Consider the following 24,111-nt stretch of genomic DNA (forward strand, 5'->3'; position numbering starts at 1 on the left):
CGGAGATGTGGGGGCGCCTCGGTTTAGGGGTACATAGGTAGTTTATGGGTGTTAGTGTACTTTAGAGCACAGTAGTTAAGAGCTTTATAAACTGGCGTTAGCCCAGAAAGCTCTTAACTACTGACTTTTTTCTGCGGCTGGAGTTTTGTCGTTAGATTTCTAACGCTCACTTCAGCCACGACTCTAAATACCAGCGTTAGAAAGATCCCATTGAAAAGATAGGATACGCAAATGACGTAAGGGGATCTGCGGTATGGAAAAGTCGCGGCTGGAAAGTGAGCGTTAGACCCTTTCCTGACTGACTCTAAATACCGGCGGTAGCCCAAAACCAGCGTTAGGAGCCTCTAACGCTGATTTTGACGGCTAATGCCAAACTCTAAATCTAGCCGTAAGGCTTTATGATGCTACTCTAAAAATTTTGTTGAGTTTACTGCTTTTTTACACTGTTTTGCAGAGTTTGTGCAGCTTTTTTTCTCTTAAAGGCACAGTACCGTTTTTTTTCTAAGTATTATTTACTTTGAATAAAGTGTTTTCCAAGCTTGCTTGTTTCATTACTAGCCTGTTTAACATGTCTAACACTAAGGAAAATCCTTGTTTAATGTGTTTAGAAGCCATTGTGGAACCCCCTCTTAGAATGTGTCCCACTTGCACTGATATATCTATAAATTATAAAGAGCATATTTTAGCAATGAAAAATATAGCAATAGATGATTCTCAGACAGAAGGAAATTAGTTTTTGACATCTAGCTCTCCCCAAGTGTCACAAACAGTAACGCCCGCACAAGTGACGCCAAGTACCTCTAATGCGTTGCATTCATTTACTTTACAAGACATGGCCATAGTTATGAATAAAACCCTCACAGAGGTTTTTTCTAAACTGCCTGGTTTACAAGGAAAGCATGACAGCTCTGGGTTAAGTAAAGCTGAGCAATCTGACGCTTTAGTAGCCGTATCTGATATACCCTCACAATGTTCTGAAGTAGGGGTAAGGGATTTGTTATCTGAGGGAGAAATTTCTGATTCAGGAAAGACGCTCCCTCAGACAGATTCTGACATGACAGCCTTTAAATTTAAGCTTGAACACCTCCGCTTATTGCTCAGGGAGGTATTAGTGACTCTAGATGATTGTGACCCCATAGCGGTTCCAGAGAAATTGTGTAAAATGGACAAATACTTAGAGGTTCCTGTTTACACTGATGTTTTTCCAGTCCCTAAGAGGATTGTGAATATTGTTACTAAGGAGTGGGATAAACCAGGTATTCCGTTTGCTCCCCCTCCTGTTTTTAAGAAAATGTTTCCCATATCTGACACCATGCGGGACTCGTGGCACACGGTTCCTAAGGTGGAGGGAGCTATTTCTACTCTATCTAAACGTACAACTATACCTATCGAAGACAGTTGTGCTTTCAAAAATCCTATGGATAAAAAATTAGAGGGTCTCCTGAAGAAATTTTTTGTTCATCAAGGTTTTCTTCTCCAACCTATTGCGTGCATTGTTCCTGTAACTACTGCAGCTGCTTTCTGGTTCGAGGCTCTAGAAGAGGCTCTTCAGATGGAGACTCCATTAGAGGATACTATGGATAGAATTAAGGCTCTTGGCTCTTAAGTTGGCTAATTCTTTCATTACAGATGCCGCTTTCCAACTGGCTAAGTTAGCGGCAAAGAATTCAGGTTTTGCCATTTTAGCACACAGGGCGTTATGGCTTAAGTCCTGGTCTGCTGATGTATCATCAAAATCTAAACTTTTGAACATCCCTTTCAAAGGAAAGACCCTATTCGGGCCTGAACTGAAAGAGATTATTTCAGACATCACTGGAGGGAAAGGCCATGCTCTCCCTCAGGATAAGACAAATAAATTGAGGACCAAACAAAATAATTTTCGTTCCTTTCGGAATTTCAAGGGTGCAAAGCAAGAGGGGAATTTTGCTCAATCCTAGTCAGTCTGGAGACCTAACCAGGCTTGGAACAAGGGCAAACAGGCCAAGAAGCCTGCAGCTGCCTCTAAGACAGCGTGAAGGGGTAGCCCCCGATCCGGGACCGGATCTAGTAGGGGACAGACTCTCTCTCTTCGCTCAGGCTTGGGCAAGAGATGTCCACGATTCCTGGGCTTTAGAAATTGTGTCCCAGGGATATCTTCTGAACTTAAAAGACTCTCCCCCAAGGGGGAGGTTTCACATTTCTCAATTGTCTGCAAACCAGACAAAGAGAGAGGCGTTCTTACGCTGTGTAGAAAACCTACATACCATGGGAGTGATCCGCCCAATTCCAAAAGCCTGTTTGTGGTTCCCAAAAAAGAGGGAACTTTTAGACCAATCTTGGATCTCAAAATTCTAAACATGTTCTTCAGAGTACCATCATTCAAGATGTAGACTATTCGGACTATTCTACCTCTGATCCAGGAGGGTCAATATATGACTACCGTGGACTTAAAGGATGCGTATCTACACATCCCTATTCACAGAGATCATCATCAATTCCTCAGATTCGCCTTTCTGGACAGGCATTACCAGTTTGTGGCCCTTCCCTTCGGGTTAGCCACAGCTCCCAGAATTTTCACAAAGGTGCTAGGGTCCCTTTTGGCGGTTCTAAGGCCGAGGGGCATAGCAGTGGCGCCTTATCTAGACAACATATTAATTCAGGCGTCGACTTTCCAACTAGCCAAGTCTCACACTTTTCTGAGATCTCACGGGTGGAAGGTGAACATAAAAAAAGAGTTCTCTCTTCCCTCTCACAAGAGTTTCCTTCCTAGGGACTCTGATAGACTCGGTAGAAATGAAAATATTTCTGACGGAGGTCAGAAAATCAAAACTCTTAACCACTTGCTGAGCTCTTCATTCCATTCCTCGGCCATCAGTGGCTCAGTGCATGGAGGTAATCGGACTCATGGTAGCGGCAATAGACAGTCTCTTTTGCCCGCCTACACCTCAGACCACTACAACTATGCATGCTCAAACAGTGGAATGCTCAACTGCATCTGGACCAAGAGACCAGAGATTCTCTTCTCTGGTGGTTGTCTCAAGACCACCTGTCTCAGGGAATGTGTTTCCGCAGGCCAGAGTGGCTCATAGTAATGACAGATTCCAGCCTGTTAGGCTGGGGTGCAGTCTGGAACTCCCTGAAAGCACAGGGCTTATGGTCTCAGGAGGAAACTCTCCTCCCGATAAACATTCTAGAACTGAGAGCAATCTTCAATGTGCTTCAGGCGTGGCCCCAGCTTGCTGCAGCCAAATTAATCAGATTTCAGTCGGACAACATCACGACTGCAGCTTATATCAATCATCAAGGAGGAACATGGAGTTCTCTAGCGATGATGGAGGTAACCAAAATAATCCGATGGGCGGAGGATCACTCTTGCCATCTCTCAGCAATCCATATCCCAGGAGTAGAGAATTGGGAGGCGGATTTCCTAAGTCGTCAGACTTTTCATCTGGGGGAGTGGGAGCTTTTTTTCAGGTATTTGCCCAGCTGACTCAGCTATGGGGCACACCAGAATTGGATCTGATGGCGTCCCTTCAGAATGCAAAACTTCCTTGTTACGGGTCATGGTCCCGGGATCCCCAGGTGATACTGATAGATGCTCTAGCAGTGCCCTGGTCCTTCAATCTGGCCTATGTATTTCCACCGTTTCCTCTCCTCCCACGTCTGATTGCCAGAATCAAGCAGGAGAGAGCTTCGGTGATTCTGATAGCACCTGCGTGGCCACGCAGGACTTGGTATGCAGACCTAGTGGACATGTCATCGGCTCCACCGTGGACTCTGCCAATGAGGCAGGACCTTCTAATCCAAGGTCCATTCACGCATCCAAATCTAATTTCTCTGCGTCTGACTGCTTGGAGATTGAACGCCTGATTCTATCAAAGCGTGGTTTCTCTGAGTCGGTCATTGATACCCTGATTCAAGCTAGAAAGCCTGTCACCAGGAAGATCTATCATAAGATTTGGCACAAATATTTTTATTGGTGTGAATCCAAGGGTTACTCATGGAGTAAGATTAGGATTCCTAGAATGTTGTCCTTTCTCCAAGAAGGATTGGAGAAGGGATTATCAGCTAGTTCCTTAAAAGGACAAATATCGGCTTTGTCTATTCTTTTACACAAACGTCTGGCAGATGTCCCAGACGTTCAAGCCTTTAGTCAGGCCTTGGTTAGGATCAAGCCTGTTTTTAAACCTGTTGCTCTGCCATGGAGCTTAAACTTAGTTCTTAAAGTTCTTCAAGGGGTTCCGTTTGAACCTATGCATTCCATAGATATTAAGCTTCTATCTTGGAAAGTTTTGTTTTTAGTAGCTATCTCTTTGGCTCGAAGAGTTTCTGAGTTATCTGCTTTACAGTGTGATTCACCTTACCTTGTTTTCCATGCAGATAAGGTGGTTTTGCGTACCAAACCTGGGTTTCTTCCTAAGGTTGTTTCTAATAGGAATATCAATCAGGAGATTGTTGTTCCTTCACTGTGTCCTAATCCTTCATCAAAGAAGGAACGTCTGTTGCACAATCTTGATGTGGTTTGTGCTTTAAAGTTCTACTTACAAGCAACTAAAGATTTCCGTCAAACATCTTCATTGTTTGTTGTTTATTCTGGTAAACGGAAAGGTCAAAAGGCTACGGCTACCTCTCTTTCCTTTTGGTTGAAAAGCATCATCCGTTTGACTTATGAGACTGCTGGCCAGCAGCCTCCTGAAAAAATTACTGCTCATTCTACTAGAGCAGTGGCTTCCACATGGGCTTTTAAAAATGAGGCTTCTGTTGAACAGATTTGTTAAGCGGCGACTTGGTCTTCGCTTCATACTTTTTCGAAATTTTACAAATTCGATACTTTTGCTTCTTCGGAGGCTATTTTTGGGAGAAAGGATCTACAAGCAGTGGTGCCTTCCGTTTAAGGTACCTGTCTTGTCGTTCCCTTCATCTGTGTCCTAAAGCTTTGGTATTGGTATCCCACAAGTATGGATGAATCCGTGGACTCGATACATCTTACAAGAGAAAACATAATTTATGCTTACCTGATAAATTTATTTCTCTTGTGATGTATCGAGTCCAAGGCCCGCCCTATTTATTTACGACAGGCAGTATATTTTTATTTAGAAAACTTCAGTCACCACTGCACCCTATAGTTTCTCCTTTTTCTTCCTAGCCTTCGGTCGAATGACTGGGGGGGTGGAGCTAAGGGAGGAGCTATATAGACAGCTCTGCTGTGGGTGCTCTCTTTGCCACTTCCTGTAGGGAAGGAGAATATCCCACAAGTATGGATGAATCCGTGGACTCGATACATCACAAGAGAAATAAATTTATCAGGTAAGCATATATTGTGTTTTTTTTATTTCACAGGTAAGTTTTTATTTATTTTAAAATAGGGATATTGTAATTTTAATTTTAAGTTACGGGGTTGTTAGGTTTAGGAGTTAATAGTTTAATTTAGTTTTTTGCAATGTGGGAGGCTGGCGGTTTAGAAGTTAATAGGTTTATTTAGTGGCCAGAGGTTTAGGGGTTAATAACTTTAGTGACGGCGATGTCGGGGAGCAGCGGAATAGGGGTTGATATCTTTATTATAGTGTCAGCAATGTTGGGGTGCGGAGGAATATGGCTTAATAACTATTATAGTGTCAGCAAAGTTGGGGTGCACGGTAATAGGGATTAATAACTTTATTATAGTGGCGGCTAAGTCGGGGAGTGGCAGAATGGGGTTAATAACTTTTATTAGTGGCGGCGATGTCTGGAGCGGCAGATTAGGGGTTAATAACTTTATTTCAGTGTCGGCGATGTCAGGGGCGGCAGATTAAGGATGTTTGGACTTGGGGTTTATGTTAGGGTGTTAGGTTTAAACGTAACTTTTTCCCCCATAGACATCAATAGGGTTGCGTTACGGTGATTGCCATTCTGCGCTTCCGGTGTTAGTTTTTTTTCTAGCACCTTCTTCCCATTGATGTCTATAGAGAATTTGTGCACAAGCATGTCAAAGCAGCCCTTGGATTTTGTGCGGTTTGAAGCTCATCGCAACCATATCGCACGCAGAAGGCGGCTTTTTAGAAACTTGTAATGGCAGCGCTATGGGGGGGTGAAATAACGCAACTTTTGTTGCGTTCATTTTGCACCCTCTATAGCACAAAAGATGGTGTTTAACAACCCAGAAGTTTTGAAAAACAGGTTTATAGAAGAGAAATATGATGAAGAATATTTAAATAATAAAACAAACACTAAATTACAGAAAATAATAAAATAATTACAAGTTTTTTAAACTAATTACATCTAATCAAATCCCCCTAATAAAATAAAAAAGCTCCCAAAATAATAAAAAGCCCTACCCTATACTAAATTACAAACTGCCCTTAAAATGGCCTTTTGCGGGGCATTGCCCCAAAGTAATCAGCTCTTTTACCTGTAAAAAAAAATTACCATACCCCCCCAACATTAAAACCCACCACCCACACACCCAACCCTACGCTAAAACCCATCCAATCCCCCCTTAATAAAACCTAACACTAACCCCTTGAAGATCAGTATTTTAATTAGGAAATTCGGTTCGATCCGAATCGCCAAATTTTCCGAATTTCCGAATCGAACCGAATTGCACATATCTAGTCTTCACCCAACCGAGCCGAAGTCCTCAACAAAGCCGGGCGAAGAGGGCCTCCAGACGGGCAGAAGTCTTCATCCAGATGGCATCTTCTATCTTCATCCATCCGGCGCAGAGCGGGTCCATCTTCAAGACATTCAACGCGGAGCATCCTTCCTGGCCGACGACTACCAGATGAATGAAGGTTCCTTTAAGTGAAGTCATCCAAGATGGCGTCCCTTCAATTCCTATTGGCTGATAGAATTCTATCAGCCAATTGGAATTAAGCCAATAGGATTTTTTCTACCTTAATTCCGATTGGCTGATAGAATTCTATCAGCCAATCGGAATTGAAGGGACACCATCTTGGATGACGTTACTTAAAGGAGCCGTCGGGTAGTCGTCGGCCAGGAAGGATGCTCCGCGTCGGATGTCTTGAAGATGGACCCGCTCCGCGCCGGATGGATGAAGATAGAAGATGCCGTCTGGATGAAGACTTTTGCCCGTCTGGAGGACCTGTTCCTCCTGGCTTGGATAAAGAATTCTGCTCATCTGGAGGACCACTTTGCCTGGCTTCATTGAGGACTTCGGCCCAGTTGGGTGAAGAGTAGACTTCTCAAGGTAGGGTGATCTTCAAGGGGTTAGTGTTAGGTTTTATTAAGGGGGGATTGGATGGGTTTTAGAGTAGGGTTGGGTGTGTGGGTGGTGGGTTTTAATGTTGGGGGGGTATTGTAATTTTTTTAACAGGTAAAAGAGTTGGTTACTTTGGGGCAGTGCCCCGCAAAAGGCCCTTTTAAGGGCTATTTGTAATTTAGTATAGGGTAGGGCTTTTTATTATTTTGGGGGATTAGATTAGGTGTAATTAGTTTAAAAAACTTGTAATTATTTTATTATTTTCTGTAATTTAGTGTTTTTTTATTCTTCATACTTTAGATCATTTTATTTAATTGTATTTAATTGTAGTTAATTTAGGGGATTAATTTAATTGTAGTGTAGTGTTAGGTGTTATTGTAACTTAGGTTAGGTTTTATTTTACAGGTAAATTTGTCTTTATTTTAACTAGGTAGCTATTAAATAATTAATAACTATTTAATAACTATTGTACCTAGTTAAAATAAATACAAAGTTGCCTGTAAAAAAAAAAAATCCTAAGCTAGCTACAATGTAACTATTAGTTATATTGTAGCTATCTTAGGGTTTATTTTATAGGTAAGTATTTAGTTTTAAATAGGAATAATTTAGTTAATTGTAGTAATTTTATTTAGATTTATTTAATTTATATTTAAGTTAGGGGGTTAGGGTTAGACTTAGGTTTAGGGGTTAAGAATTTTAATATAGTGGCGGCTACGTTGGGGGCGACAGATTATGGGTTAATAAAATTTAACTAATGTTTGCGAGGTGGGAGTGTGGCGGTTTAGGGGTTAATATATTTATAATAGTGGCGGCGATGTCTGGTTCGGCAGATTAGGGGTTAAAATATTTATTATAGTATTTGCGATGTGGGGGGGCGTTGGTTTAGGGGTTAATAGGTAGTTTATGGGTGTTAGTGTACTCTTTAGCACTTTAGTTAAGAGTTTTATACTACGCGTTAGGCCATAAAATTCTTAACTACTGACTTTAAAATGAGGTACCAGGCATGACAGGGGAGGGTCTACCGCTCACTTTTTGGAAGACTCGTAATACTGTCGCTATGCAAGTCCCATTGAAAAAATAGGATACGCAATTGACGTAAGTGGATTTGCGGTATTTTTGAGTCTGACCAAAAAGATGAGGGACCTCTCAAAGCTGCTTTTTAAGGCTAACGCAAGACTCGTAATCTAGCCGTAAGTTTTTAGCTATTCAGAGTCTATAACTATTGTAGAGAAAGTGACTTAAATAATATATTTGCTAAGACAGAGATAAAGTGGATCTATTTGATCTTATTTCAGGTGGTTTGAATAAGGATTTTGAGATATGCTACTTTTTATCACACTGTATTTATTTTATTAGTATATATTTATATAACACATTTTAATGCATTCATGTATATGCATGTTGTATAAGTTACATATTTCATTTTTATTTGAATAGCCAATAGGATTTCAGTAGCTCTCATCCTATTGGCTGATTTGAAAATGTCAGCCATTAGGAATGCAAGGTACCCCAAATATAAAACAGGTACCCTGCATTCAATCTTCAGTGTGCAGTGACGATCGCATGAAGAGGATCCTCTGTGCGGCCGCCTTCGCGTCGCGTTGCCTTCGCCCTGGATGAAGAAAGAAGATGTCCCCATGCTGAATAAAGATGGAGCCACCTAGAAGAAGACCTTCATTGCTGGACTTCAAGAATGGTGAGTACCTATTTCAGGGTTAGTGTTAGGTTTTATGTTTGTTTTGTTTTTTGGTGTTTTTTTAAGATTAGGGATTTTTTATTTTTTAATGGGCACTAAAGAGCAGATTGCCCTTTTAAGGGTAATGCTTATACAAATGCCCATTTAGGGGCAATGGGTAGCTTAGTTTTTTTTTAAAGTTATTTATTTTTTATTTTTTTGGGCGGTTGGTTGGGGGGTTTACTGTTAGGGGGTACTTTGTAATTTTTTTTATGTAAAATAACTATTTAACTTAGGGAAATGGCATACAAAGAACCCTTTTAAGGGCTAATGGTAGTTTATTCTTTGGTTAGGGGGTGTTTTAATTTTGGGGTGACTTTTTTGTTTTTATAGGGTTATTAGATTAGGTTTAATTTTTTTTATTTTGGATAATTTCATTTATTATTTTTTGTAATCTTAGATTTTTTTATGTTTCGATTTTTTTTCGTAATGTTATTTTTTTAACTTTTGTAGTGATTTTTTTATTTAGTTATTTAGGTTTTTTATTTTTAGTTTATTTTAGTTTTTTTTTTAAATGGTTATGTTAGGTTTATTTATAGTTTAATCTTAGGTTTTATTACTTCACAGGTAAGTTTTTATTTATTTTCAGGTAGTTATATTGTAACTTTGTTAGGTTTAGGGGGAGGCCGGCGTTTTATGGGGTTAATAGGTTTATTTTAGTATTTGCAATGTGGGGGTTGGCGGTTTAGTGGTCAATAGGTTTATCATAGTAGTTGTGATGTGGGGGTCGGTGGCTTGGGGTTTAATAGGTTTATTTAGTATAAGCGATGTGGGGGTGATGGATTAGGGGGTAATACTTTAATTTAGGTAGTCGCAATGTGGGTGGGCAGCAGATTAGGGGTTTTTAGGTTTATTATAGTATTTGCGATGCAGGGGATAGCAGTTTAGGTGTTAATAGGTAGTTTATGGGTGTTAGTGTAACATTTTTGTTATGAGTTTTGTGCAAAATATTTGTATCGCAAAATACTTAACTACTGGTTTATGATCGCGGAATGGATTGTGGGGGTATAAGCTATAATGCTAGCACAATAGTCTGACCGAACAACTTGTAATACGGGTGACCTAAAAATGCCACACTCAAAAGTCCTTTTTTGAGTGCATAATGGAGAGTTGCGGTACAGGCTAAAACGCTAGAGGTATAGCGGTACCACCACAACTTGTAATACGGTGACCTGCCATTCCGCATGCAAAGGCCAGTTTTTCAGTGTTATAGGTGTACCGCAAAACTTGTAATTTAGGTGATTGTAAATAATATGATAGTTTGATAAGAATAAATTATTTTTAATATGATTTTTAAATACATTCCTAAACAATTGAATCAAAATTATTATATGTAAAATATTACTGGTTTGACTATAGTAAGAATTTTGCTTAAGAACGGAAACTTACGTCCAATAAACATTTTAATGTTCTCAATTTTTGTACCTTTATCTTTTATTTGAGATTACTTACAAATATATATGGATGATAAAACATTAATAAAAGAACCAACACATTAGACCAATGAGCTCAGACTGAGCCCTTTAAAAATAGTGGATGGATTTGGATAGAACATGCTTGAAAAAGCAATCTTAGGGGTGAAACATACGTCAGACAACAATTGGAAAAGAACGTCACATGAGGAGGTGGAAATTGATTTACGGAGAGACACACAATGAATTATGATACACACTAGGGGCTTGGTTTAACTGTTCTTATAACCTGTGTATAGTGCTTTTGTACCAAGTTTCTTTTAAGTGTTTTGCCGGTCTTACCCTGATATATTTACATCCTAGTACTTTTAAATTGTTACATTGAAGATAATCCAAGAATAAAACCTTTATCCATCTACAATCTAAGGACTATTTTGGTGATTGAATCTATTTCAGTATTGGTAAACTTGTGTTTTTGTTTACATTTTTGTTATTGTGTCACCTTGCACAAGGTGATATATATATATATATATATATATATATATATATATATATATATATATATTTTTTCATATTTACAGTATATTATGTTTGTTTTAGTTATTTACTTTTAACACAGTTAGCTATGTTATTTTTTTGCTCCCGCACTGACTGAGCTCAAAGTAAAAATTTGTTGTGGCCAGGTTAACGAGTATAGTACAAATTGAAAGTAAAAAGTTAGCTCGCAAGTGACCAAGGCATGCTAACTTTGAGACTTCAGCCACCGTTACCATGATAATTTCTCCCAAAAACCACTAAAAGTTTTCACTTGTGCTTTAACTTGTCACTGCATTAGAACAATTGTGCTAAACCTGAAGAAGTTAGGAATACTTTAAATCCCTATGTTCTTCATAAAGAAGAAAAAACAAAATTTATGCTTACCTGATAAATTTATTTTTTTACGGATATGGTAAGTCCACGGCTTGAGTAATTGCTGTTGGGAATAGCTCTCCTGGCCAGCAGGAGGAGGCAAAGTTAAACTGCTAGGTATCACTCCCTTACCCACAACCTCCAGTCATTTGACCGAAGGGAAATGAAGAAAAAGGAGTAACACAAGGTGTAGAGGTGCCTGAGGTTATAGTCAAAAGAACAACTTTCCTAAAATAAAGGGTGGGGCCATGAACTCACCATATCCCGAAAGAAAAACAGTTATCAGGTAAGCATACATTTTGTGTTTCTTTCCTAAGATATGAAGAGTCCACGGCTTGAGTAATTACTGTTGGGAACCAATAACCAAGTTAAAGGACACGGATAAATAGGGAGGGACAAGACAGGCAGTCCTAACTTAAGGCACGACCACTTGAAGAACCTTTCTCCCAAAGGAAGCCTCAGCTGAGGTAAAAGTATCAAATTTGGAAAATTTGGAAAAAGTTTGTAGAGAAGACCAAATTGCAGCCTTGCAAATTTGTTCTACAGAAGCTTCACAGAAGCCCAAGAAGAGGAAACAGCTCTTGTGGAATGAGCCGTAATTCTCTCAGGAGGCTGCTGTCCAGCAGTCTCATAAGCCAAACAAATTATACTTTGTAACCAAAAAGAAAGAGTAGTAGCAGTAGCTTTATGACCTTTTTGTTTCCCAGAGAAACAGACAAAGAGGGCAGAGGACTGGTGAAAATCCTTAGTCACCTGTAAGTAGAATTTAAGATCATGTACAACATCCAAATTGTGTAACAAAGCAGGATTAGGACACAGAGAGGGAACAACAATTTCCTGATTGATATTTCTATTAGAAACAACCTTAGGAAGGAAACCTAACTTAGTACGAAGAACCACCTTATCAGCATGAACAATAAGATAAGGGGAATCACTCTGCAGAGCTTAGAGTTCAGAGACTCTTCGAGCAGAAGAGATAGCAACAAAAAACAAAACCTTCCAAGATAACAACTTAATGTCTATGTAATGCGATGGCTCAAACGGAGCCAGCTGTAACACTTTAGGAACAAGGTTAAGGCTCCAAGGAGGAGCAACAGACTTAAAGACAGGCCTGATTTTGACCAAGGCCTGACAAAAAGATTGCACATCTGGCACACCCGCCAAACGTTATTGTGGTAAAACAGATAAAGCAGAAATCTGACCCCTCAGGATACTAACTGACAATCCCTTCTCCAGGCCTTCCTGAAGAAAAGATAACATTCTAGGAATTCTAATTCTATTCCAAGAATAGCCCTTGGATTTACACCAATAAAGATATTTACACCATATCTTATGGTAAATCTTTCTAGTAACAAGCTTGCGAGCCTGAATCATGGGTCTCAATGACAGAATGAGAAAAACTAAGCTTAGACAGAATCAAGCATTCAATCTCCAAGCAGTCAGCTTCAGAGAAACAAGATTTGAATGAAGGAAGGGACCCTGAATCAGGAGGGCCTTCCTCAGAGGTAGTCTCCAAGGTGGGAGAGATGACATTTCCACTAGGTCTGCAAACCAGATCCAGCGAGGCCATGCAGGGGCTATTAGAATCACAGATGCCCTCTCCTGTTTGATACAAGCAATGACTCATGGAAGGAGAGCAAATGGAGGAAACAGGTATACCAACCTGAAAACCCAAGGAACCGCTAGAGCATCAATCAGAACGGCCTGCGGAATCCAGCACCCCCTATTTGAGGACTAAGCTGGAAAACACCTCCGGATAGAGTTCCCACTTCCCAGGATGAAAAGTCTGTCTGCTCAGAAAATCTGCTTCCCAGTTGTCCAAGTAAACTCCTTCATGGCTAAGGAACTCAGAGTTCCTCCCTGGTGATTGATGTAAGTCACAGAGGTTATATTGCCTGACTGGAACCTGATGAACTGGGCTGAGGACAACTGAGGCCAAGCCAATAGAGCATTGTAAATCACCCTCAACTCCAATATGTTGATGGGAAGAGCAGACTCCTCCCGAGTCCAAAGGCCCTAAGCTATTAACGAATTCCAGACTGGTCCCCAGCCCAGCAGGCTGGCGTCTGTGGTCATGATCACCCCGGAAGGATTCCGAAAGCATGTGCCCTGAGACAGATGTTCCTGAGAAATCCACCACGGGAGAGAGTCCCTTGATGACTGATCTAACTCTATTCTCTGAGATAGATCCACATGGTCGCCATTCCATTGTCTGAGCATGCACCACTGGAGAGCTCTCAAATGGAATCGAGCAAAAGGAATGATTTCCATGGAAGCCACCATCAGACCAATTACCTCCATACATTGAGCCACTGAAGGATGAGCAGTAACCTGAAGATAGAGGCAAGAGGAAATTATTTTGTTTTTCCTGACCTCTGTCAGAAAAATCTTCATCAATAGAGACTCTATTATGGTCCCTAAGAACACTACTCTTGTAGCAGGGGAAAGGGAGCTTTTTCCAGATTCACATTTCATCCGTGGGAACAAAGAAAAGACAACAATATCTCTGTGTGAGATTTTGCTTGTTGAAAAGATGGCGCCTGAACCAATATGTCGTCCAGGTAGGGTGCCACAGCAATTCCACGAGAATGGATCATTGCCAAAAGAGCCCCCAGAACCTTTAAAAAAATTCTGGGAGCAGTGGCTATGTTTGTCCAGAAGGGCAAATCTCAGGAATCTGTGATGGTCCCTGTGAACATGAAGATACACATCTTTTAGGTCTATGGTTGTCATGAACTGACTGGGGTGGATAGCTATAAATCATGATAACCTGTTATCTACCACATCCACACCCCAACAGCCACATTGAAAAGACTCCTTTTTATATGTAAACGTTTGGTGACTCTATTGAAATGGGAGGAAGCTTGGGTAAATAATAACCCTTATTTACCATCTCCTGATGTTCTTTGAGGTAGACAGGGCATGGTAAACAAAAGGCTTTATGGCTTTTGTTCTTGAAACAGGGCATTTAAGTTAAAGGGGCAATTTCTTTCCATTGCCAGGGAATATTATCAGAATATCAGATATACAGATCCATTCACACACACACACACACATATATATATATATATATATATATATATATATATATATATATATATATATATATATATATATATATATATATATATATATATATATATATATACAGGGAGTGCAGAATTATTAGGCAAGTTGTATTTTTGAGGATTAATTTTATTATTGAACAACAACCATGTTCTCAATGAACCCAAAAAAACTCATTAATATCAAAGCTGAATATTTTTGGAAGTAGTTTTTAGTTTGTTTTTAGTTTTAGCTATTTTAGGGGGATATCTGTGTGTGCAGGTGACTATTACTGTGCATAATTATTAGGCAACTTAACAAAAAACAAATATATACCCATTTCAATTATTTATTTTTACCAGTGAAACCAATATAACATCTCAACATTCACAAATATACATTTCTGACATTCAAAAACAAAACAAAAACAAATCAGTGACCAATATAGCCACCTTTCTTTGCAAGGACACTCAAAAGCCTGCCATCCATGGATTCTGTCAGTGTTTTGATCTGTTCACCATCAACATTGCGTGCAGCAGCAACCACAGCCTCCCAGACACTGTTCAGAGAGGTGTACTGTTTTCCCTCCTTGTAAATCTCACATTTGATGATGGACCACAGGTTCTCAATGGGGTTCCGATCAGGTGAACAAGGAGGCCATGTCATTAGATTTTCTTCTTTTATACCCTTTCTTGCCAGTCACGCTGTGGAGTACTTGGACGCGTGTGATGGAGCATTGTCCTGCATGAAAATCATGTTTTTCTTGAAGGATGCAGACTTCTTCCTGTACCACTGCTTGAAGAAGGTGTCTTCCAGAAACTGGCAGTAGGACTGGGAGTTGAGCTTGACTCCATCCTCAACCCGAAAAGGCCCCACAAGCTCATCTTTGATGATACCAGCCCAAACCAGTACTCCACCTCCACCTTGCTGGCGTCTGAGTCGGACTGGAGCTCTCTGCCCTTTACCAATCCAGCCACGGGCCCATCCATCTGGCCCATCAAGACTCACTCTCATTTCATCAGTCCATAAAACCTTAGAAAAATCAGTCTTGAGATATTTCTTGGCCCAGTCTTGACGTTTCAGCTTGTGTGTCTTGTTCAGTGGTGGTCGTCTTTCAGCCTTTCTTACCTTGGCCATGTCTCTGAGTATTGCACACCTTGTGCTTTTGGGCACTCCAGTGATGTTGCAGCTCTGAAATATGACCAAACTGGTGGCAAGTGGCATCTTGGCAGCTGCACGCTTGACTTTTCTCAGTTCATGGGCAGTTATTTTGCGCCTTGGTTTTTCCACACGCTTCTTGTGACCCTGTTGACTATTTTGAATGAAACGCTTGATTGTTCGATGATCACGCTTCAGAAGCTTTGCAATTTTAAGAGTGCTGCATCCCTCTGCAAGATATCTCACTATTTTTTACTTTTCTGAGCCTGTCAAGTCCTTCTTTTGACCGATTTTGCCAAAGGAAAGGAAGTTGCCTAATAATTATGCACACCTGATATAGGGTGTTGATGTCATTAGACCACACCCCTTCTCATTACAGAGATGCACATCACCTAATATGCTTAATTGGTAGTAGGCTTTCGAGCCTATACAGCTTGGAGTAAGACAACATGCATAAAGAGGATGATGTGGTCAAAATACTCATTTGCCTAATAATTCTGCACTCCCTGTATATATATATATATATATATATATATATATATACATACACACATATACCTATACGCATCTATGCATATATATACATATACACACATACATATATATATATATATATATATATATATATATATACATACATACACATATATATATATACATACACAGGCATATCCATATTACACAAGCAGTTTACTCTGTAACCTCTTTTTTGGGAACCCCAAATAGGTATGAGACCCTGTTCCTGCACTGGAACTGGAACTATCACTACCAGGGAGGAAAGATGTTGTATACATTTCAAAAACACCTCTCTCTTTGTCTGGTCTGCAGATAATCTTGAGAGATGGAATCTGCCTCTGAGAGGAAAAGTCTTGAATTCCAATTTGTAACCCTGGAATACGATGTCCACAGTCCAGGGATCTGGGACACCTCGTATCCAGGCTTGAGAGAACTGAGAAAGTCTGCCCCCCACCTGATCCGATCCCGGAGCGAGGCAAACCCTTCATGCTGATTTGGAATCAGCTGCTGGTTTATTTGATTGTTTCCCCTTATTCCAAGACTGATTGGGTTTCCAAGAAGTCTTGGATTGTTCCTGCTTGGAAGAAGAAGAAGGTGAAGGCTTTCCTCTGAAGTTATGAAAGGAACGAAAATTACTCTGACGTCCTTTAGAACCTATTCTTCTTATCTTGAGGTAGAAAAGACCCCTTTCCACCCGTAATATCAGAGATAATTTCTGCCAGACTGGTCCAAACAAGCTTTGAGTACCAGAAATATCCAGTTTTTCAAACCTGACAGTTTAAAATGCTGCATCGTTTTATTTTGAAGCAAAGGGGAAATGAATAAACTTCTGAAATAGACAATTCAGCATTACTTTCAGTTTAAACTTGTATTGTTTTATCAAGTAAATATGTGTCAGAAAATAAAGCCTAATAAAAACATTTTAACCTTTCTTTTTAAAAGAGTTTAAATGTTAGTCTCACACATGCTACAGTGCCTGCTTCATGCCCCAGTGTAACACATACAACAGGATTATCTATGTCCTAATAAAAAAGTATTTTAATTTAAGTTCTCCCCAACTGGAAGAAACAGCACTTACCTGCTCTGCTGTCCGGCATGCAGACAGTTACAAGGTATGAGAAGACACAGTTCCTCACAGAGACCTTTGAAAAAGAAAGAACAGAGTAGCCAACTCTGGCTATCTAAACTAGGGCAGCAATTGTTAGGAAAACGCAGTAAGTACCTTTTTACATGTTCCTAACTGCTTTAAAGCCACCACTACCTGACTGCAAGGAATGACGTGGAATATGGCTATACCCCAAAACTTGCTTATAGATTAAATCAAAATTTTTCCTCAGACATCTAAACTTCACCTCCTCAATGCACCGAAGGCAAATAGAATGACTGGGGGTTGTGGGTAAGGGAGTGATACTTAGCAGTTTAACTGTGGTGCACTTTGCCTCCTCCTGCTGGCCAGGAGACACATTCTCAACAGTAATTACTCAAGCCGTGGACTCACCATATCTTAGGAAAGAAATGTTTATTTTCTTTTTATATATAAACACAGAAATTCAGTGTAAAGCCCACAGCCCTGAATACTTACAGACAGCTGTACAGTTTCCAGTAACTCAAGCAGTACCAGCTTGGATGACAAACCCATAGGGAAAATTACAAAACAAAATTGTCAGCACAACACACAGAAAACCTGGCACTCACTAGCAAGCACACAGTAATATTTAAAACCACAAGTGGGATATATTGTATATTGTATATATATTGTATATATATATATATATATATATATATATATATATATATATATATATATATATTAAAACACATTAGGAGCTCCATGTATGAAGCAGCAAGAGCTGCTACGGAGCCCTTGCGGGTCAGGTTCAAAGAGAGCTCTCGGTGATTAACAGCCCCTTCAGTTGCATGATTGGTCACGCAAATGTGAAACTGTCCACCCACCTGTTAGTAAATGGAGCCCTAAAAATGAAAAAAATGACATTGCAGGGAGACCTAAAAAATTAATATATATATATATATATATATATATATATATATATATATATATATATATATATATATATATATATATATATATATATATATACTATATATATATATATATATATATATATATATATGTGTGTGTGTGTGTGTGTGTGTTTAAATGTATATATATATATATAATATATATATATATATGTATGTATGTGTGCATATACATATTTACACATAAACACACATGTATAGACATGTATACATACACAAGTATGCATGTATACCTATACACATAGGAACCATTCCCAGTCAAAACCTTATACCATATCCCTTTCACTGATTTAAAACATTTTTTATTAATAATAATGATATATTTTATCAAAAAGTGTATATGTGTGTAATACTCTTTATTTTAAAGTGTTTTTATGTGTTTTGCGCAACTTCTTTTTAACCCTTGACCTCAGATTTGAAGTTGTGCTAAATATTCTAGCGCAGTTTCAGCTTGAGTGCAAACTATAACTTCGACTTGTAATACCAGCACAAGTTAGTGTATCTATTGAACCTATAGGCTGCACTTATCCATCTCTGGTTAACGCCCTTTACCATGGACTTGCAAAAACACAATTTATGCTTACCTGATAAATTTATTTCTCTTGTGGTGTATCCAGTCCACGGATCATCCATTACTTTTGGGATATTCTCATTCCCAACAGGAAGTTGCAAGAGGACACCCACAGCAGAGCTGTAATATAGCTCCTCCCCTAACTGTCATAGCCAGTCATTCAACCGAAAACAAGCAGAGAAATGAGGAACCATAGGGTGTAGTGGTTACTGTAGTTTAAATTTAAAAATTACCTGCCTTAAAATGACAGGGCGGGCCATGGACTGGATACACCACAAGAGAAATAAATTTATCAGGTAAGCATAAATTGTGTTTTCTCTTGTAAGGTGTATCCAGTCCACGGATCATCCATTACTTGTGGGATACCAATACCAAAGCTAAAGTACACGGATGAAGGGAGGGACAAGGCAGGAATTTAAATGGAAGGAACCACTGCCTGTAAAACCTTCCTCCCAAATATAGCCTCCGAAGAAGCAAAAGTATCAAATTTGTAAAATTTTGAAAAAGTATGAAGCGAAGACCAAGTCGCCGCCTTGCAAATCTGTTCAACAGAAGCCTCATTTTTAAAGGCCCAAGTGGAAGCCACAGCTCTAGTGGAATGAGCTGTTATCCTTTCAGGAGGCTGCTGTCCAGCAGTCTCATAGGCTAAGCGGATTAAGCTTCTTAGCCAAAAAGAAAAAGAGGTTGCCAAAGCCTTTTGACCTCTCCTCTGTCCAGAGTAGACAACAGACAAAGCAGATGTTTGACGAAAATCTTTAGTAGCTTGTAAGTAAAACTTTAAAGCACGGACCACGTCCAGATTGTGTAACACAAGGATGGAACCACAATCTCTTGATTGATATTCTTGTTAGATACCACCTTAGGTAAGAACCCAGGTTTGGTACGCAGGACTACCTTATCTATATGAAAAATCAGATAAGGAGAATCACATTGTAAGGCAGATAGCTCAGAGACTCTACGAACCGAGGAAATAGCTACCAAAAAAAAAAAAAAGAACTTTCCAAGATAAAAGTTTGATATCTATGGAATGAAGAGGTTCAAACGGAACTCCTTGAAGAACCTTAAGAACCAAGTTTAAGCTCCAGGTTTAAACACAGGCTTGATTATAACTAAAACCTGACAAAATGCCTGAACGTCTGGAACATCTGCCAGACGCTAGTGCAAAAGAATAGACAGAGCAAAAATCTGTCCCTTTAAGAAACTAGCTGACAATCCTTTTTCCAAACCTTCTTGGAGAAAAGATAAAATCCTAGGAATCTTGACCTTACTCCATGAGTAACCCTTGGATTCACACCAATAAAGATATCTACGCCATACCTTATGGTAAATTTTCCTGGTGACAGGCTTTCGTGCCTGTATTAAGGTATCAATAACTGACTCGGAGAAGCCACGCTTTGATAAAATCAAGTGTTCAATCACCAGGCAGTCAGCCTCAGAGAAATTAGATTTGGATGGTTGAAAGGACCCTGAAGTAGAAGGACCTGTCTCAGAGGCAGAGACCATGGTGGAAAGGATGACATGTCCACTAGATCTGCATACCAGGTCCTGCGTGGCCACGCAGGTGCTATCAGAATCACCGATGCTCTCTCCTGCTTGATCTTGGCAATCAGTCGAGGGAGCAGAGGAAACGGTGGAAACACATAAGCCAGGTTGAAAGACCAGGGCGCTGCTAGAGTATCTATCAGTGTCGCCTTGGGATCCCTGGACCTGGATCTGTAACACGGAAGCTTGGCATTCTGGCGAGACGCCATGAGATCCAGTTCTGGTTTGCCCCAACAGAGAATCAGTTGTGCAAATACCTCCGGATGGAGTTCCCACTCTCCCGGATTAAAAGTCTGACGACTTAGAAAATCCGCCTCCCAGTGCTCTACACCTGGGATATGGATAGCTGATAGGTGACAAGAGTGAATCTCTGCCCAGTGAATCATTTTTGAAACTTCTAACATCTCTAGGGAACTTCTTGTTCCCCCTCGATGGTTGATGTAAGCTACAGTCGTGATGTTGACCGACTGAAATCTGATGTACCTCAGAGTTGCTAACTGAGGCCAAACCTGAAGAGCCTTGAATATCACTCTTAGTTCCAGAATATTTATTGGAAGGAGAGACTCCTCCTGAGTCAACGATCCCTGAGCCTTCAGGGAGTTCCAGACTGCAACCCAACCTAGAAGGCTGGCATTTGTTGTTACACTAGTCCAATCTGGCCTGCGAAGGTCATACCTTTGGACAGATGGACCCGAGATAGCCACCAGGGAAGAGAATCCCTGGTCTCTTGGTCCAGATTCAGTTGAGGGGCCAAATCTGTGTAATCCCCGCTCCACTGACTGAGCCTGCATAGTTGCAGCGGTCTGAGATGTAAGCGTGCAAACGGCACTATGTCCATTGCCGCTACCATTAAGCCGATTACTTCCGTACACTGAGCCACCAAAGGGCGCAGAATGGAATGAAGAACCCGACAGAAATTTAGAAGCTTTGATAACCTGGATTCCGTCAAGGTAAATTTTCATTTCTACAGAATCTATCAGAGTCCCTAGAAAGGAAACTCTTGTGAGTGGGGATAGAAAACACTTTTCCTCGTTCACTTTCCACCCATGCAACCTCAGAAATGCCAGTACTACGTCCGTATGAGACTTGGCAATTTGGAAGTTTGACGCCTGTATCAGGATGTCGTCTAAATAAGGGGCTACTGCTATGCCCTGCGGCCTTAGGACCGCCAAAAGCGACCCTAGAACCTTTGTAAAGATTCTTGGGGCTGTAGCTAATCCAAAGGGAAGAGCTACAACTGGTAATGCCTGTCTTGAAAGGCAAACCTGAGAAACCGATGATGATCTTTGTGTATCGGAATGTGAAGATAAGCATCCTTTAGATCCACTGTAGTCATATATTGACCCTCCTGGATCAGTGGTAGGATGGTACGAATAGTATCCATCTTGAACGACGGAACTTTGAGGAATTTGTTTAAGATCTTTAGATCCAAAATCGGTCTGAAGGTTCCCTCTTTTTTGGGAACCACAAACAGATTTGAGTAAAAACCCTGTTCCTGTTCCTCCTTTGGAACTGGATGGATCACTCCCATAACTAGGAGGTCTCGTACACAGTGTAAGAATGCCTCTCTCTTTATCTGGTTTGCAGATAATTGTGAAAGGTGAAATCTACCTTTTGGGGGGGAAGCTTTGAAGTCCAGAAGATATCCCTGGGATATAATTTCCAACGCCCAGGGATCCTGAACATCTCTTGCCCATGCCTGGGCGAAGAGTGAAAGTCTGCCCCCTACTAGATCCATTACCGGATAAGGGGTTCGTTCCTTCATGCTGTCTTAGAGGCAGCAGCAGGCTTTTTGACCTGCTTACCTTTTTTCCAGGTCTGGTTTGGTCTCCAGACCGTCTTGGATTGAGCAAAAGTTCCCTCTTGTTTATTATTAGAGGAAGTTGATGCCGCACCTGCCTTGAAGTTTCGAAAATTAGACTGTTTGGCCCTAGATTTGGACCTGTCCTGAGGAAGGGCACGGCCTTTTCCTCCCGTGATATCAGCAATAATCTCCTTCAAACCAGGCCCGAATAGGGTCTGCCCCTTGAAGGGAATGTTAAGTAGCTTAGATTTTAAAGTCACGTCAGCTGACCATGATTTAAGCCATAGTCCAAAAGTGAGCACAGCACAGAGGTCTGGGTGCACAGGAGACCAGGGGCACTGCCACAGCCCCCCAATAATCTGCAAATGGTACACACAAAGAGGAACTCCAGCACTCCAGTAGAAGAAAAAGGCAATTTATTAAGCAACGTTTCGGGGTCACAGCCCCTTCCTCATGCTATATGATATAGCATGAGGAAGGGGCTGTGACCCCGAAACGTTGCTTAATAAATTGCCTTTTTCTACTACTGGAGTGCTGGAGTTCCTCTTTGTGTGTATGATTTAAGCCATAGCGCTCTGCGCGCCTGTATAGCAAAACCAGAATTCTTAGCCGTTAGTTTATTCAAATGAACAATGGCATCAGAAATAAAATAATTGGCTAGCTTAAGTGCTCTAAGTTTGTCAAGTATGTCATCCAATGGAGTCGCTAGCTGTAAAGCCTCTTCCAGAGACTCAAACCAGTACGCTGCAGCAGCAGTGACAGGGGCAATGCATGCAATGGGTTGTAGGATAAAACCTTGTTGAATAAATATTTTCTTAAGGTAACCTAATTTTTTATCCATTGGATCTAAAAAAGCACAACTGTCCTCGACAGGGATAGTAGTACGCTTTGCTAGAGTAGAAACTGCTCCCTCCACCTTAGGGACTGTCTGCCATAAGTCCTTTGTGGTGGCGTCTATTGGAAAACATTTTTCTAAAAATAGGAGGGGAAGAGAACGGCACACCTGGTCTATCCCATTCCTTATTAATAATTTCTGTAAACCTTTTAGGTATTGGAAAAACATCAGTACACACCGGCACTGCAAAGCATTTATCCAGTCTACACAGTTTCTCTGGCACTGCAATGGTATCACAGTCATTCAGAGCAGCTAAAACCTCCCTAAGCAACATGCGGAGGTGTTCAAGCTTAAATTTAAATGTAGAAATATTAGAATCAGGTATCGTTCCCGAGTCATTAACATCACCCACTGACTGAAGCTCTCCTTCCTCAGCTTCTGCATATTGTGAGGCAGTATCAGACATGGTTCTTAAAGCGTCAGTATGCTCTGCATTTTGTCTCACACCAGAGCTATCTAGCTAACCTCTAAGTTCAGGTAGTCTGGCTAATACCGCTGACAGTGTATTATCCATTACTGCCGCTATGTCTTGTAAAGTAAACGCTATGGGCGCCCTAGATGTACTTGGCGCCATTTGAGCATGAGTCCCTTGGGCGGGAGTCAAAGGGTCTGACACGTGGGGAGAGTTAGTCGGCATAACTTTCCCCTCGTCAGATTACTCTGGTGATAATTTTTTAAAAAACAGAATATGATCTTTATTGCATAAAATGAAATCAGTACATTCGATACACATTCTAAGAGGGGTTCCACCATGGCTTTTAAACATAATGAACAAGGAGTTTCTTCTATGTCAGACATGTTTATACAGACTAGGAATGAGACTAGCAAGCTTGGAAAACACTTTAAAATCAAGTTAACAAGCAAATATAAAAAAAACGGTACTGTGCCTTTAAGAGAAACACATTTTGTCAGAATTTGAAAAACAGTGAAAAAATGCAGTAAATCAAATGAAATTTTTACAGTGTATGTAATAGGCTAGCAGAGCATTGCACCACTTGCAAATGGATGATTAACCCCTTAGTTAAAAAAAACGGATCAAAAAAACAAAATAGACATTTTTTAACAGTCACAACCAACTGCCACAGCAAGCTGTGGTCCTACCTTCCCCAATAAACGACTTTGGAAAGCCTTTGAGCCCTTTAGAGATGTCCTTTAGCATACAGGGGACTCCTGAGGGAAGCTGGATGTCACAGTTTGTAATTTTAACTGCACTAACTGTAACTTTCATACTATAACAGTAGAAAGCCTCAGTAAACTGTTTCTAGTCAAAATTTAAGCCAGCCATGTGGAAAAAACTAGGCCCCAAT

General features: G+C 40.4%; 1 protein-coding gene across 1 annotated transcript in view; it reads right to left on the bottom strand.

The window, feature by feature from the left end:
• The window catches only part of TPO (thyroid peroxidase), a 290,022-nt gene that overhangs the window by 89,489 nt on the left and 176,422 nt on the right, over positions 1-24,111 (bottom strand). The gene's annotated exons all lie outside the window — the stretch shown is intronic.

Source organism: Bombina bombina, chromosome 4 (genome assembly GCF_027579735.1).
Source record: "Bombina bombina isolate aBomBom1 chromosome 4, aBomBom1.pri, whole genome shotgun sequence".
Lineage (NCBI taxonomy): Eukaryota > Metazoa > Chordata > Amphibia > Anura > Bombinatoridae > Bombina > Bombina bombina.